A 17,747-nucleotide genomic window follows, 5' to 3' on the forward strand; every position below is an offset into this window, starting at 1 on the left:
ATCATTTTGGAAGCTGTCCAAAGGGATAGAGTGAACGAGAAACCGAGAAGTTCCAGAAAGTTGAAAGGAACATATGGGAGGAGTTTGGAGAGGGCTGTGGGTGGCCAGGGGAGTAAGTATTCATCTGTTCTGACTAACATGATTAGGGACCTTAGCATCACTGTTTGCTCCTCCATTACTTTTATCATCCGCTCAGTGGCCTTTTGAATGATCTCCTGATTTTCTTTTCTGTACCATCTTTCCATTTCTCTCCACTCCCTGCTTTCCCTTTTTTCTGCCTCAGAGAATTGCAGCACCTCCTGGAACGTGTCCTCCTTGCTCTGCCTTGGTCGCTTCCTTATCGAGCGGAGGCACTCCGCTGGTGCATAGGGGGTTCCCCTGAAGGCCAACTCTGCAGAAGCACAAGAAACAATATACAGAAGCATGATTGTTAGTGCATGCATAGTGTTGAAACGTTGTAAAAAATACATCTCTTTATAAAATATGAAGCACTTTCTCACTGACCCTTGGCAAGCGCACATCTCAGCTAACACCCTAAAAATGGTGAGTTCTGCCCAGGTGGGTGGGAATTGTTGAAGCTGGGGTAAAGAGAGACTTTGGTGATTCCAGGATAGCGGTGCATGCACCTAAGGACATTATTGTAAATTCTGCCACCATTTTTCCATGGCAAGGGGGGTTCTTTGCAGCAGATTTCTCACTCCTGAGGGTATGCAAGGGTGCATCTACTGTATGTGTGCGGCTTCAGACCTAGTCCCTATGCTGCTCCCCTGTGTGACAGTTTGGTCCCTGCACAAGTGATTGCAGAGTGATGCAGGAAAGTTTCCTACATTGACGGGAGCTCTGCCAAGGAACCTTTGGTAGAGGATTGGCAAGTACCTCCAGGAAAGCTTCCTAGAGATCTCTCTGGAGGATTCCTGTGAAATCTCGGTGTGCATCAACATACTTTTCCACCACACAGCTTAGTTTCACAGGGTGATTTGAAGTACACTCAAACCTAGCTAATCTTCCATATTTCTATCCCTTCACCTAGTCGTACAGTATACAAAGCAAAGAACAGCTGTACGTCATATAACCAAACAGCCTTCAACACAAATAAATCACTTACCGGGGTCTCTTCTCCTGCTTCTTGCTTGCCGGAGAGGGAATGCTGGGACTGGCCGAACACTTTACAAGTGGCAAAGAATTCCTGACTTGCCACCACACTGGATGACCCTGATGTGGACTCCTCGTTGTCCTTCAAGTTCACCACCTTGTCCACGACTTTGAAGTGCTGACCAGAGTGGTCCAGATGGGTATTCTGCTGCACCTCCTGGAGACTATATTTATGGCAGCAAAACCAAACACGGTGTCTATACTTTCACTTCATCGATAAAACTTTGCTGCAAAAAGTCCTATGTCTTTTGTTGATGTGGTTTTATTTTGTTGCCAAAACAGAAGGTGGGGTTTTTGTTTTTTTTTTCCCCAAAAGTCGCATTGTAGTGTGTACATCTCCACTGTTTTGTTTGGAAAAGCTGCCTTTTGTCGACAGAACTCTGTAGTATAGACAAGGCCAAAAGTAAGTAACCTCCCCTTTTAAGTACTAAAAGAACTTGGCTATTTCTGTCTATCTTTTGTTAGATGGTGACACTCTGACACCTTAGAGTGTTGCCATTTCTCCATGTAAAAATGCCTAAACCAATATCTTCTGTCTGGATTAAGTTGTTTTGACAAGTTTCAGTTTGATGCAAATTAAAAAACAAAATTTATAGTGGAAATGTTAACATTTAATTATAGTCTGTATCAGTATAATATATAAAGGAATTAATTTAGGTTTCTTTACACCTGGTCCTGTTTTCCTGCTCGAAATAGTTTTGCAACAACACTCCAAAGAGCGCACACAATACAGTGTGCCTCATCAAACTGATTCAGCTTGTCAATATAGTGAATTGTCAATTTCCTTCGAAGGTAAAGGAAGTCACATTTTTAATGAACTTTAAAACCACTCATTCAAACCCTAATTATTTAAAAGGTTACTTGTACTATATATGAAGTTACTACTTATATTTTAGTAATGGATGGGCGGTGGCATATTGTGAAATGGATTTTAAAACATCTACTGTGGTTTTTCTAAGTGCATGGCATCATACACAGGTCAGAGTTTGAAGAGAACATGAGTTCACGTGCAGGAGTAAAATGAGAGAGTTTAGGCCAAATACACTTTTTGTCTCTACTAATTAGGCCAGCATTCACATTTTTCAGTTTTTTCAGTAATCTAAGGAACCAGCAACTAACTGTCTGTTCAGCCGTGAATTCTTTTTTTGTGCTGCAGCTCACATCCCCTCTTTTGTTTTTCCCTGTTTACATAGTATGAATGTTTTCAAAAGAGAAAAATTAAACTGACTTTTGTAGACTGTACAGTACATGGATGGACTCCAAATTTGTTTCTTCTGATTATATCAGAGGATACATAGCAACATGGCAATTCATGATATTTCTGCCTTTTTAATGTAAAATAAGATGCAAAAATATTATGTAAATTGAAGTTTTTGCATCTTGCTGCCTTAAGTTGTATGTTCTTTGTCCAACTTTTAAAAATAGTATTCAATGAATGAAGGGACATTTTTTAGTTAGCAGATACTTGCATCTCCTCTCCCCCTCCCCCCATTATTTTCATAAAGTATTGGCAAAGAAACATTGGATAGCTCCATTCTTCATTCTAAAGGGAAAATATTCAATATGTATCATGTCTTGAGTGAACTTACATTTAAATAAAACAATTTTTTCTTTCCATTTATTGGGCTCCAGACTTTTAGTCATCTTTTGACTGACAAGTGTTTATCTAGGTACTACTTCATGGCTACCAATTATGTTTGCCACAAACGTATGGATAGCTTCCATATTCAGATATGTTGTATGCTAAAATAGTAACCTGATTTGAAATGCCTGTCTAGCAGGGAAATTTTATCGGAACGCTTGTAATAGCCCTAGACTAGAAATGTAGTTGATTAGTAGTATATTTCAGTCAGTTGCAAAGAAGAGAATGTTTAATAGAAATAATTGGCTTTAGTGGTGCAGTGAACTGGCAAACTGCCCACATGATCATCCTTGCAGGAAGAGTGCATGGTAAAGTGTTGCTTTACAGTTGCTCCCCAGAAAGCTACTGGTTATACGTCAAGCACTGAATTTTACAATAATTATCAGAGTCACTTGAACTAATTATCCTTTGAATTGAATTCCCTAGGCTATACAATATAGGTTTATGGGTAGGCTATTGATACTTAATACACCACAACGAGTTTATTTTAGTTCATGTCAGAGAGGTTGAACAGGGGAGAATCAAGAATTGTGAAGGCCTGAAAGGATATCATTTAAAACAATCCTTACAAGAGGGAACCTAGATTTTTAGCAGTGGGGATAAAGAAGGGGCAGATTTTAGATCTGTTAATCTATCTCGTTTCTCACTGTATTTTTTTTAAATGTACTTAGTAAAGTAAAGTATAATTACAAAAACACGAATTCAGTCTTAAACTGTACCTCCTAAAACCATTATGAACAGTGTAAATTTAGCTAAAGTTTATTATTGAATATTTATTTCTTGATGCTTGGAGTACAATAGTCATTTTATGTCAGATCCTGCTAGCTGATATTATATCAAAAACGATTCCTGCCTCTTTGACTGTGATCCTTGCCTCAAGACGGTTCATTAAATCCTGTTTCCACAAAATAAAGTTCAGACTCCTTATCCTGGCTTTTAAGATGTTGCAAACTGAGTGCTCAACACTGTAAAAGACGCAAACAATAGTCTTTGTCCTGAATATCTTAAGTTTGAAAGAGAAACAAGACAGTGAGAGATTGTCTGTCTTAAAATATATATTACATCTTCCCTTCCTCCTCCTTCCATGTTTGTACCTTTGCTTCCATCTGATGCCCTCTTCTGTGTATGCTGCTCAACTTGTTATTTGTATCCTCAAGCCTTCACAATAAATAAAAACAATTTTATTTGAGTCCCATTATCTTAATTTGTGAGGCACCTTAACATGTTGTCTTGTATATCTTCCTGTATTAGATTTTCCTCATTTTCTAATCCTTGTTTTAGAGTAATGCCAGTGGTATGCATTTGTTTCTGCTATTGGCATCCTTTGAGAAGCAGGTAAGTTTTGCAGTGTTTCAAGGGAACTGTTTACTCTCTCGTATAAGTCAATAGAAATACAATTCACAAAATCCTTACCACCTTTGAATAATACTGTTTAGGAAACTGAGAAACAGTTTAGAAAATTGAATGTGTAATGTGAACAAAAGAGTGACCATACTGGGTCAGACCAATGGTCCGTCTAGCCCTGTATCCTGTTATCTGACAGCGGTCAATGCCCAATGCATTTAAGGAAAGGAACAGAACAGGGCAATTATCAAGTGATCTGTTCCCTGGTGTCCAGTCCCAGCATCTGGCAGTCAGAGGCCAAGGGGCACCCAGAGCATGAGGTTGGATCCCTGACCATCTTGGCTAATAGCCATTGATGGACCTATCCTTTCTGAATGTATTTAATTCTTTTTTCAACCCAGTTATACTTTTGGTCTTCACAACATCCCCAGGCAATGAGTTCCACGGGGTGACCTGTGCATTGTATGAAGAAGTACTTCCTCTGATTTGTTGTAAACCTGTTGATTTTATTGGGTGCCCCCTTGTGTTATGTGACAGAGTAAATAACACTTCCCTATTCACTTTATTCACACCATTCATGATTTTAAGACCTCTATCATATACCCCGTCAGTTGTCTCTATTCTAAGCTGAACAGTCCCAGGCTTTTAAATCTCTCCTCATAAGGAATTGTTACCTGCAAAAATCTAGGGCACCCTGCCTATACTCTACCAAGGAGTGAAGGTGTGACCTGGTCAGTTAGGGCACCCCCACCCTTTCCCTTCCAAGGGCTCAGGGTATAAGGCACCTATCCTTGCCTGTGGGTCTCAGGAAGAAACCTGGTCAATTTAAGTACCTGCCCTTTCCCTCGGGACTCAGGGCTCTACAGGTCTGCAGGTCTTTTCCCAGTGAAAGAACTTTAAACAGCTGTGCTCTAAACATCTATTTATTAGTAACACACACAGAATACGGATACCAAGCAAATCTCATATGCTCACCACTCCCAATATACAGACAAATTTAACCCGATGGCCGGTCAGGATGCAGAAGGGTCAGAGTTCCAGCAGCTTGATGTTGAACTACAGTCTGGAAATGGTCCCCAAAGAACATTATTTTTTATTTACATTGTATAGATAAAACTAGCTACCTCCTTCAAATTGACTAAACCTATCTCATTATCCCACAGTCCTAAATAACAAAAATTTTAACCAGTTATGCGCTGGGACCTATGTGTCCTCTTTCCTACCCAAGTTCTTTACATTTTTTCTTTCATGCCCAAATTGTAACTTAGTTGTGACCTTCTCTATTTGTGCAGATGGTCTGCATAAAATGCTGGTCAGAGCTTATCTTACCATTTGTTGAGTATCTTTCTATATTCTCCCTAATTTTCCAGTGCCTTTACAACCTTGGTGATTATAACTCTCGTTAGGGACATTTCTGAGGTGGCGCTGCTTTAGCAGCAGCAGACCATTCCTTTTTTTTTCTTTTCATTTAAATGTTAATGGTGAACTCCCCAAGTTTCAACCAAGGCTGGTTTAGTATGGTGGGGTTTGATCAGGTCTCAGGCCTACAGAATCTGTCCCATACCCTTAATTATTTTTGTTACCCTTCTCTGGGTATGGGTGGGGCATGGGTCACTTGCTGGAGGATTCGCTGCAGCTTGAGGTCTTCAAACCACAATCTGAAGACTTCAATAACTCAGACATAGGTTAGGAGTTTGTTATAGAAGTGGATAGGTGAAATTGTATGGCCTGCATTGTGCAGGAGGTCAGACTAGATGATCATAATGGTCCTTTCTGACCTTAAAGTCTGAGTCTGAGTCTCTGTACCTTTTCCATTTCTAATATAACTTTTTTTGATGAGGCGACCAGAACTGCATGCAGTATTTAAGGTATGGGCATACCATGGTTTTACATGATTGATATTTTTTGTCTTAATTATCTGTCTCTTTCCTAATGGTTCCGAACATTTGGCTAGCTTTTTTGACTGCTGCTGTTGCATATTGAGTGGGTGTTTTAAGAGCGGTATCCACAATGACTCCAAGATCTTTCTTGAGCAATAACAGCTAATTTAGACCCCATCATTTGTATGATATTTGAGATTGTTTTCCAAATGCATTATTTTGCATGTGGCTTATATCCAGAATAGGAGAATAAAATGGGAACATTAAAGTTTTAAATCAGTTCCATATAAAGGTTTTTTTGCTTTCCATTGTCAGCATCTTCCTCTTTACGTCTATGTGGACAATGTGTTTGGCTGGCAAAATGTATCTTAACCATGCAAGATATAGGAAAGAATAAGTAATATCCTCTTTGGATCTCCATACTTTTTTTATCCCAAGCCAAAGGATGAACTGTTAATTATGATATTTAAAGTCCCAGAAATTTTGCACTGTTTTTAAGACTTTTTCTCCTTAGCCCTGAATACTTCTTGAAATATTAGGACTTGATCCTTTTCACAGATGAGAGCACAGCTTATCCCATATCATTTTCTCAAAACAGAAGTTCATTTTATTCATGAGAAGTTTTTCCAGGTCATGCTGAGTTTTCAAAGTTCAGCTGCTCATGTCTGATCATAGCTTTTTAGCCTACTTACAATTAATATTTTAGAGTTCTGTAAGTGTTATTAAATCTTATATCGACGTAGGTATTCTCCAGTCCAAACCTTTGTTTCTATATTCTGTAGTCCTGGGGAAAATGATGTTTTTCTAGTCATTGAAATATTCTTGTAATGAGTATTTTATTAGTAAGTTCTGTGTTTCTTCAGCTTTTTTTGAGATCCAAATTCCCATCCTTAAATTGCCAGTAGTTTTGCAGCTCACATATTTCCCGTCCTCGCCTGTGAAGATTTTGGTTGGGGGCAAAAATTGGTTGTTTGGAGGTAGTTCTCAGTTTAATATGTAACAGGATAGCTTTCCGTGTCCAGCAAGCTAAAGATTTTCACAGGATACAAAAACCAAACCAGAATGGAGCCAAGAGAAGATGGTGACCAGCCTCCATCTTGTGCTTGTGTGCCTCTCCCTCTGTTGTGTTTTGTGTCAGTGTTAGGGGCTTGTTTATACTTCTGGCTAAATTGGCACTGCTGCAATGGATGCAGCGGTGTCGATTTAGTGGGTCTGGTGAATACAAGTTAAGTTGATGGCAGAGCACTCTCTTGTCAATGTCTGTACTCCACCTCCTCAAGAGGCGGAAGATAAGTTTGCCGGAGAGCATCTCCTGTCGACATAGGTTGACTTACAGTGGTGTAGACCAGACCTTAGTATCAAATCAGTAATAGCAAAGAGGTTTTTGTGTTGTATTGTTTTTCCTTTGAAAATTTGACACTATCAAGTGGTCTTATTATTTTGACTTATTTTTCTGAAGGTTGATTGAGGTGTAGAAAATGGAACTACGGTTGTCAGTTAAAAATGCTGGATTATTTTCCTTTTAGATATTTGGAAAAAATTAACCCAGTCCCCTCCAGGGTTGCTAACCCTCTAGGGTTGGCCTGGAGTCTGCAGGAATTGAAGGTTTTTTCGCATGACAATCTTTAATTAAAGATTAATCTTTAAGAATACGTCCAAACAGAATTGGCAACGCTAGTCCTCTCTCTGATCTAAACTACTACTTTTGCCATCAAACATGAGAAACAAACAAAAAAAGGCCTGGGGATGTATACAATAATCAATAATACTGTTTTTGAAGCAAAATTTCACACACACACAAGTATATCTGCTAACAGATTTATCAGTGAACTGGGATACAATAACTGGCAAAAGAAAAAAGAAATCAAAGTTGGTACCAAATAGGCACAATATTTTGTGGAGACACATTAATTATGTAATAGCTACTTAGATGTAAAGTATGTGGAGGACTGGGGGAAAAGAGCTAGGATTAGAGGCAGACTTTGAGTAAAAATAAACTTATTTTTCCCCCCATGTTATCCAGAGTATTTTTCTGATACAGAACTAACAGGATGTTACAGAATTTTTATCAGTAAGTGTGTGTGTGGGGGGTATTTCTGCCCCTTCCACAGCACTAATTAATATTGCTTCATTTATTTCCTCCCTTCAAGATTGCTCTTAATCTTATAATTGCGAATAGAGAGTGCTAATTTCCAGTGAGAATTACAGTAAATCCAAAATAGGGCACAAAAATTCTCTGCTTTTCCTCTTTGTCTACTGAATCTCAGAGCGACAAGATGGGTGAGGCAATATTGGACCAACTTCTATTGGTGAGAGAGACTTGCTTTTGATCTACACAGAGCTCTTCCTCAGGTCTGGGAAAGGTACTCAGAGTATCACAGCTAAATACAAGAGCAAAGAGATAGTTTAGCGTAAGTAGTGAGCACATATTCCAAGGGACCATTCAAGGCGAAGTGGCCTGTTAGCACCCCTGTACTCATAAAACAAAAAGAGGAGTTAGTGTGTTACAGACTGTTGTAATACGCCATAAATCTGATGTCTCTATTAACACCATAGAATCATAGGACTGGAAGGGACCTCAAAAGGTCATCTAATCCAGTCCCCTGCACTCATGGCATTAAGACCATTCCTGACAGGTGTTTGTCTAACCTGTTCTTAAAAATCACCAATGATGGAGATTCCACAACCTCGGTAGACAATTTATTCCATTGCGTAACCACCCTGACAGTTAGAAAGCTTTTCTTAATGTCCAACCTAAACCTCCCTTGCTGCAATTTAAGCCCATTGCTTCTTACTCCTAGACTCATAGGTCAGAAGGGACCAATATGATTATCTAGTCTGACCTCCTGCACAAAGCAGGCCACAGAACCCTACCCATCCACTTCTATAAAAACCCTATCCTCAGAGGTAAAGAACAACAGTTTTTCTCCCTCCTCCTTGTAACAACCTTTTATGTACTTGAAAACTCTTATGATGTCCCCTCTCAGTCTTCTCTTTTCCAGACTATACAAACCCATTTTTTTTTTTCAATCTTCCCTCATACTCCAATTGAGGCCTAATCAGCAAGAAGTGGAGCAGAAGAATTACTGCTTGTGTCTTGCTTACAACTGCTTATACATCCCAGAATGATATTTGCTTTTTTTGCAACAGTGTTACATTGTTGATTCAAATTAAGCTTGTGGTCCACTATGACCCTCCAGATCCTTTTCTGCAGTACTGCTTCCAAGGCAGACATTTCCCATTTTGTATGTGTGCAGCTGATTGTTCTTTCCTAAATGGAGTACTTTGCATTTGTCCGTATTGAATTTCATCCTATTTATTGCAGACTATTTCACCAGTTTGTCCAGATCATTTTGAATTTTAATCTTATCCTCCAAAGCACTTGCAACCCCTCCCAACTTGGTGTCATTTGCAAACTTTATAAGTTTACTCTCTATGCCATTATCTAAATCATTGATGAAGCTATAGAACAGAAGCAGACCCAGAACTGTTCTCTGCAGGACCCCATTTGTTATGCCTTTCCAGCATGACTGTGAATCACTGATAACTATTCTGTAGGAACAGTGTCTAGCAAAGTAATGAATTTAAGCTCTCAGGCTTGTCTTTTGAAAGGGCTGTGCAGGTTTCCTTTGAGGAGGAGCACTAATAGGTCAGATATAGTGGAATCACTTTGTGAAAAGTGTTCACCCACAGGTGGCATGGGGTTTTTGTCTTTTATCACTTTCCTGTGTCAGTTCATTAGAGAGCGCGGTGATTGTCTGGCTTCACCCACATAGTTATCAGGGCACGTAGTGCACTGGATGAGGTACACCACATGGTGTGATAGGCATGTGTAGGACCCAGAGGTCTTGAAAGCAGTGTTATAGAATCATAGATTATTAGGGTTGGAAGGGACCTCAGGAGATCATCTAGTCCAACCCCCTGCTCAAAGCAAGACCTAGTTATGAGTGGTGTTGATCATTGTAGGAATGGAGATAATGTCTGCAGGTTTTGCATCTGTTGTTTGGCAGGATCTGGTGCCCCTTTGAGTTGATGTGGCCTGGTCTGTGGGCAACTTGCATCTGATGACGAGCTTGGACAAATTTGGGGCTTGTTTGAAGGCCAGAAAAGATGGTTCAGAAAATATTTCTTTCAGGATGGGGTCCCCCTTGAGTCTGGTTTGTAGTTCCAGTGTGGAGTAGTAGGTGACAACTAAGTGTGTTCAGTCAGAGGGGGTTTTATTTCTGTACTGAGGCAGGTTTTCTTGTGGTATTTGGGTGGCCCGTTCCATGATGCGATCTATACATCCACCAAACAAGGGCATTCTGCCAGAGAAGTAATTTTCATCAGCTAAAAATTACACCATAAAAGAAACCAAACACAGCTGTCATTTTTGTTCCTTGCTTGAATTGGAATTTTTTTTGTTTGATTAAAACTAGGCTAGCTATTTCCATGGGTATGTGTTAGCATTTTGGGAGCACAGTACTACCAATCATGAATTAATGAATTTGCAGTATGTGAACTATCAGACATGCTACAGGGTTTGAAATGTAATTAAAAATGGCAATGACTGTTCAAACCGTTCTTAGACCCTTCTAAAATATTATTCTATGACTAAAAATATTTACTGAGGTATAATTAACACTGTTTATTATACGGCATTTTTAAACATGGTAGCAAATTAATATACTATTGTAAAAAGGAAAGGGCAGAAGTTAATTGCTTTGATAAATTTGGTCATCTTTAAGTTAATGTATTTTTACTTCAGTTTATGCACAGATTGCCTCTCACAGCATGCTGTTTTTATTATTTAGATGGACTAAAATTCTTCACAATTCTTCTATATATAGCTCTTCTTGTTGAAAATGAAAAATTTTTTGGTGTATTCGATCATTCCAAATTATGTCTAACAAATAAATTAACTTTAAATAAATTGTGCCACACTCTATTTTCCCTGTTGTACAACTTAATCCAAATTGCATAGATAAAAATCCTGAGGTAAATTTATTGCTAGAATTGAAATGTCTGCATCTTTGCTGTTTCAGTGACTTCTTGTGAACGTAATTTTATTGGAGAATCCTGCCTTTTGCTATCTGGATCCTTTAACAGTGTGCCAAAGGTGAGTTGACTCTGGCCGCCTCCTCATAAAATTTAAGATGATAGGAAGCTAATTGGATGAATTAATTGGTACTCTGTTTGTTTAATGTACTTCAGTGCTTATAAATGGTTAAACCACCAAAATTAGTGTTAAAGCTTTTTCCTCCACTAATTTGAGCCAAGTAAATTTTAGCTCTCTTTTTCATAAGTGAAGAGGGTCAGATTTAAGAATTAAATATTGCTGAGAGCTGTATTTGGCTCTTATCCTATATTTTTGGTTATCTTGCTTCAGGATTTTTTTTTTACAGTGCTCAGCCATAGTTTGTTAGCTTTGTTTTATTAACAGGCTCAGCATTGATTCCTCATGGTTTCCTAAAAACTAGCTCTGTAAAATAAATACTATTGTGTACAATGTTTAAAGACAAATAGAATTTTGTTTATCACTTGCTTAATGTACATGGCCTTCTTATAAAGGAGGAGCAGAACTGTACTGGGTACATTTTAAGGATATTTTTGGGGCAGTTTCCAAAGACATGACGTTGCCTGATTAAATTGTGTTTTATACAAGATTCATTGTACAGAAGAATCTTGTTAATTTCTATTTTCGTAATCCACACACCACACCATTTGCACATGGCAACTGTACTCTGTCACCATGATTTAGCAGAAATTTATTACCAGAATGCTGTGTGAAGAGGCTTCATCTTACTAAGACCTCGGTTTACAAAAAAAAATACGACAGAACACTGAATAGTCTTGTGGCTGCTGTATAGAGCTGAGAATCATGAGATCTATGTTCTTCTGTTTATGACTCTGCCACATATTTCTTAAATTGTTGAGAAGAAATAATCTAATCTCTCTGCTCCTTAGTTTCTTCATCTATAAAATGAAGAGGGATGTTGTGTGAGACTGAGTTCTTGAAAATGTATAAAACATTTGAAATCTTTAGCTGGAAGATAATATGGAAGTACTGAATGTGCTTTTAATTTGTTTTGAGTTCTGTTAAGAACCTGTATAATGATAGAAACTAAACATCACTTGTTAAATAAATACACAAGTGTACTTAGTAATGCATAATTTTTATTTTTTTATGTTTGCTTGTTTGTAATGGCTAACTTAAGCATAGTAATTTGTAGTGCGTTTTTAGCATAAATTTAGGGACATTTCACTGTATGTGAATTGGCAAAGATGCATCATAACAAAAGTGAAAACAAAAAAATACCACTGACTTTACCAAACCTTTTTTAACAATACTTGCTGTTTTTCATATGGAAGATGAAATGCCACTATTTGTAGTAATATACTGTCACATAATAGTCAAGGATTCACACACCACTTAGCTCAGAGTTTTGCCATTTCCTGGTAGACCTTGTGTGTCGATGTTAGGTGAACCACTTAAAATAAGAACAAACACAAAACAATCCTTGTGAAATTAAGAAGAGGTATGTGTATATGCACACATACGTACACTTTTTTTTTTTTTTTTGGCATACCTCTAGACTTTCTTCTTATAGTAGAGATAGAAGTACTTAAACTAGTTTGGTAGAAGACAATATTAGAAGCTTTTTGTACACAAGGCACTGACTCATGTTTAATCTTAACCTGTGACTAGTACAGTTGCCATTTATGGGATAATTTACACTGTTAAAGTTAAGGACATGCTTAAGTGCTTTGCTGAATCAAGTCCAAAATATGTACTTAATTCAAACATAGGTTCACATAGGCAAAAAAATTATTTTGTGATACGCATGGTTTATTTTTTGTAGCCATATGTGGTTTTTATGCTTTTCATACGTAATATAGTGACTGCATGTGTTCTGAGAATATCTTCTTTCGTATTTAATGCATTTAAAATTAGGACACTTAATGTAAGTTGTAACATATACGTGGTCAAAAGTCTGTTACATTGAAGAACACAAAGTTTAATGTGTAATGGTTTTCAGTAAATTTTATTGTATATAGATACTTGTTTGTCTAAGAAATTAATTTACCTTATATACTCGTTCATAAGCCAAATTTTTTAGTAAAAAAGGGAAACACTCAGAGAAGGGGGTCGGCTTATGAATGGGTATACAGAGGGAGAGGTGGGATGCAGCCCTTCCCCCCCAACAGAGGGGGCAAGGAGAGGCAGCACAGCCAGAAAGGAAGAGATGGGGCCGGAGTCTCTGCACTTCTGGCCACACTGCTCTCCCCCGCAGCCTCCAAAGCAGCTGCAGCTCTGCCGCTCAGCCTCGCCCCTCAGAGCAGTCTGTGGCTACGCCGCCAGAGCATGTTGCAGACATGATGCCCAGCCCAGCCTGCTGGAACATGCTGTGGCCGTGCCGCCCGGTCTGAGCTGTCAGACCAGGCTGGGGCCGTGCTGTCCAGCCTGCCAGAACAGCTCCAGCCAGGTCAGAGACATCCTCCCCTGGCCCTCCCCAGATAAGGTGGGAAGGGATGGGATGGGGAGAGTGTGGGGGTCCCGGGCCAGGGGTGGGGTCATATGGGGGGTGGCCACAGGGGTTACTCCACTGACTTCCAGCTTCTCCCACCCCCCCAAAAAAAATTCCCCACCAGTTGCTATCCTGGCCCGTCAGGGTAAGCAGTTGGTGTGCTGGGACACTTTGTTTACTTAGGTTCACCTCCGTGCCTGCAGATGCTCGAGGTAAATAAACCATCTCGGCCCACTAGCAGCTTATCCTGATGGCATAGGAGCCAAAGTTTGCTGACCCCTGAATTATAGGGTCAGCTTATGAACGGGTTATAAAAATTTTCCAGTTTTACTTATCTGTCTTGGGAGAGTCAGCTTATAAACGAACAGGCTTATGATCGAGTATATATGGCAATATCATTTTGAAGTCCAGAAGTAGAATAGGCTTCATTTTTCACTTGTAGAATTATTTGTCTTACTCAGAGAAATTCTTAAATGCCACATTAAAGAACATCTTATGATGAGAACATCACTAAATTCTAATCTAAGATTTTTGAGAGATTGATATGCAATAATTTGTTATCCCAACATGAGGGTGTAAATATAGTCTGTTTTAGAATGTAATATTGCCAAGATTATTACTCTGCAGTTTTAAACTGGGGAGACTCGTTACTAATTTCTTTGAATAAAAAAAAGTTACATTTTACACAGTTTTACAATACAAGATATTGGCTAAAGTAGTTTGAATAATTTTCATAGGTATACTGTCAAGGATTAATTTGGTTATAGACAGAGAAAATGGATATATGGAGGTATATTTTATAGGTAGCTTTATTTTTTTTTAAAGAGCATCTTTTTTCATAACCCTATATGCTAATTAGGTTATTTAATGATATACATGAGTGGAGAAGAGAGCGTTTAAGGCCATGTTTACACTAGTACTTAGGTTGGCAAAACTTGAGTTGCACAGGAGTGTGAAAAAACACACCCCTGAGCGACGTAATTTTCACCGGCATAAGTAGTCGTGTGCACAGCGGTATGTGGGTGGGAGAGAGCTTCTTCCACCAATATAGCTACCACAACTCATTGCGGGTGCTTTAATTATGTCAATGGGAGAACTCTCTCCTGTCAGCATAGAGCAGCTACACAAGAGATCCTTACAGTGGCATGGCTGCGTTGGTGCAGCTGTAAACGCTTTAGTGTAGATTTAGCTTAAATTGGACAAGGTTAGGTGTAAACAGGTACAAATTAAAATTGTCACAGCCTCAAAATACTCAACAGGCTTACCAAAATGATGTCACATTGGGTTGTGATCAGACATCCCCAATAAGTATTTCTCCAGGGCTTGTGCAGGAGAAGTCAGTAAAGTGCTGAAGTATCTCTAAGTATAGGTTACTCAACACCTTGTGGATCAGGCACTTATTATAATATCTTAAACGTCAGCTCTGTAGTTCATTAAAGGAGAACCACCATAAATAAGAACATTTAATAAAGCTAGCTGATGGCAATGGATGCTGGAACGCTTCCTGGAACGTACTGTGTTTTGGCATCAAGGTGGTTGAGACTGCTTCAGGATTTATATTCAGTTAAAACTTTTAAAGAAAATATTTTGCACTCTTCCAGCTTGATGCTATACACATTTTGGTATAATACAAATTGCTAAGAGGATAAAAAGTACAAACCAAATAGGTACAAGATTCAGGTAAGGTCTACACTAAAAAGTTAAGTTCAGCCAGCTGTGGTGTTCAGGGGTGTGAAATAGCCACATCTCTGAGCAACATAGCTAAGCCAACCAACCACCTCCCCACACCTCCCGTAGGCAGTGCTAGGCTGTCAGAAAAATTCTGTCACTGCCTCTCATGGAGGTAGATTTGAAGCACCACAGCTGTGCTGCTCTAGCAGTTTAAATGTAGACATAACTTCAGTCAATTATGTCAAACAGCACAGATGTACCTGGTGTAAATCTAATCCCTTAAATGCAGCTCTAGGTTTATATGAAAAAGATTTATTGAAATTTAGTTTCTTTTATTGATTGAAATTAAGAATACTGCACTAAACATCTCGCAGTGACAGTATTTTTAAATCATTGTTTTAGGCAATGAAAATTTATTAACAAGCTATAAATACACTTGAGAAAAGAGTTGACAGTGTGTTTTACATTACATAGATTATTTAATTCTTTTTCTTGATCAAAATAGCCAGTTTAAACAGATTTTTTTTTGTGTGAATATAATAATCAGAGAAGTCCTTATTTGGACATCAAACCCATGTTTGTTTTTAAGTAGTATCAGAAATGGATCATTCAAGAGCACTTGTTTGTACATTCAGTGTTTGCACATTTGGCGAATCCTCATTACATTTGTAGAACTATAACATTTTCTGTCATTGTCAGAACCAAGTCTAGAATTTATAGTTATAATTTGATATGGAGCCTTTTCACTCTTAAGTATCAGCATCAAATGCAGCCCTGATTTGTTTTGACAGATAGTACCCTCTTATGGCTCTGAAGTGGTTTCTGTGATATACTGTTGTGATTTCAATCCAGTTTCTAATTATCAGATTCCACGTCATCATCACAAAAGTGCCATACAATTGAAATTAATTGGTGAGAATTCAGTTCTTTTAAAAAATGGTAAAAGGGGAGTTGCAATTTTTTCTTGGTGAGTACAGACACCCTGTGTGTAGCTTACTAGCCAAAGTTGCCTTTGTGAATGCTATACCTCTTAATTTGATTCATCAGATTTCCTAGTTCTGAGACACAAAGAAATTAAGGGTTTATGCCTATAAAATGCTGAGTACACTGGCCAATCCAGCAAAGATTTAAACATATACTTAACTTTATTGATGTGCTTAAAAATTAAGCATGTGCTTAAAATGCTTTCCTGAATGGGGGTCAGTGTGTTTAGCACCTTAAAAAAAATCAAATCTTAACTGATTTGACCAAGGTCACATAGAGAGCCAGTTGCAGAAGTGGGAGCTGGCCCTAAACTCATGGTCTAGACTTATTATTAACAACCTAATATACCAAACTGATGGGGATTTTGTTCCAATTTTTTTAGGTGATACGCTAAGTAGAAACAACCCAGAATTAAGGTAATCTCATTTAAAGCATGTAACTGTGACAGGTTTTGTGAGTTGATTGTAGATACACTTATATCATGGGACAAGTGATTTGGCTTATAATGTGATGAATATCTCTCTAAATGCTGCATCACAACTGTGAGAAATATCTAGTAAAGTAACATCAGAGGAGGAGTGTCAGTGGGAAAAGGAGTGCCAGTGGGAGCCACGGTCCGGCGAACCTGCTGACGTGGCAAGTAAACAAACTGGCCCGGCCTGCCAGGGTGCTTACCCTGGCGAGCCATGTGCCAGAGGTTGCCGACCCCTGCTTTATCCAAAGGGTGGGTGACTGTTTACACAAGCTGAAGACTTCAGGTGGTAAGATTTGGGCTCAGAACTTCGTGATTGGGGATTTTGGGAGAATTAATTGGTTTCTAAGTTGAAAGTGTTAGCCACCCTGGGTCTCTGGGGTTTAAAGTGAAAATGCAATTAAAAATAAACATGTACATTTTCGTTTGTGCTTTGAACGTGCATTCTACATTTTTTTTTAGTAACCTTGCATAATTAGACTATATAATGTGTGTGTGGAGGGGTGGGAGGAGGAGAAGTGAAGCTATCATCATCTCACTCATTTCATTTAAGCCAGCAGTGGTACGAAATGTAGATGTAGTGTGCGTGTGTGTGTGTATACATACATACACTGTCCAAAGCCAGGAGACTCAAAATAGAATCTCAAATATATATGTAACTTGTCTATTAGGAGCAGTATTGAGGCCTCAAAACAGCTGGCAGAGGGTAGCTATTTTACATGATTCTCAATTTAGGTCAGATTTGAACAATCAGGTTGCCATTTGTATTGATTCATTGCCGGGAATGCTATCAGTAGGAACATGGATTCTTCCTAGTTGGAAGGATTGAGAAAATGTCAGTTGACCTTTGATTTATTACTCACATTTTGTTATCAGGATTCTAATATTGATGCTACACACTATAGTAGCTGAACAATTTTCTTCCCTCCAAACAGATGGTAATTAAAATCTTAAGTGTATTCACACTTTTTGTATGTGTGCAACAGTGAATGTGCCATCTCTTCAGTGACTAAGAGAAAGAGAAAATATAATAATTTCTAGGTGGAAAGGAGTTGAAGTAAGCAACAGCCAATGCCAAATAGCTAGATTAAGAT

General features: G+C 38.5%; 1 protein-coding gene across 2 annotated transcripts in view; it reads left to right on the forward strand.

Annotated features, from left to right (window-relative positions):
• The window catches only part of NCK2 (NCK adaptor protein 2), a 166,561-nt gene that overhangs the window by 50,962 nt on the left and 97,852 nt on the right, over nt 1–17,747 (forward strand). For both annotated transcript variants that reach the window (XM_075061294.1, XM_075061291.1), the window contains exon 2: nt 11,043–11,116. The gene's annotated coding sequence lies outside the window, so the exon portion shown is untranslated. The remainder of the gene's footprint in view (nt 1–11,042; nt 11,117–17,747) is intronic.

The sequence above is a fragment of the Chelonoidis abingdonii genome, chromosome 1 (genome assembly GCF_003597395.2).
Source record: "Chelonoidis abingdonii isolate Lonesome George chromosome 1, CheloAbing_2.0, whole genome shotgun sequence".
Taxonomy (NCBI): domain Eukaryota; kingdom Metazoa; phylum Chordata; order Testudines; family Testudinidae; genus Chelonoidis; species Chelonoidis abingdonii.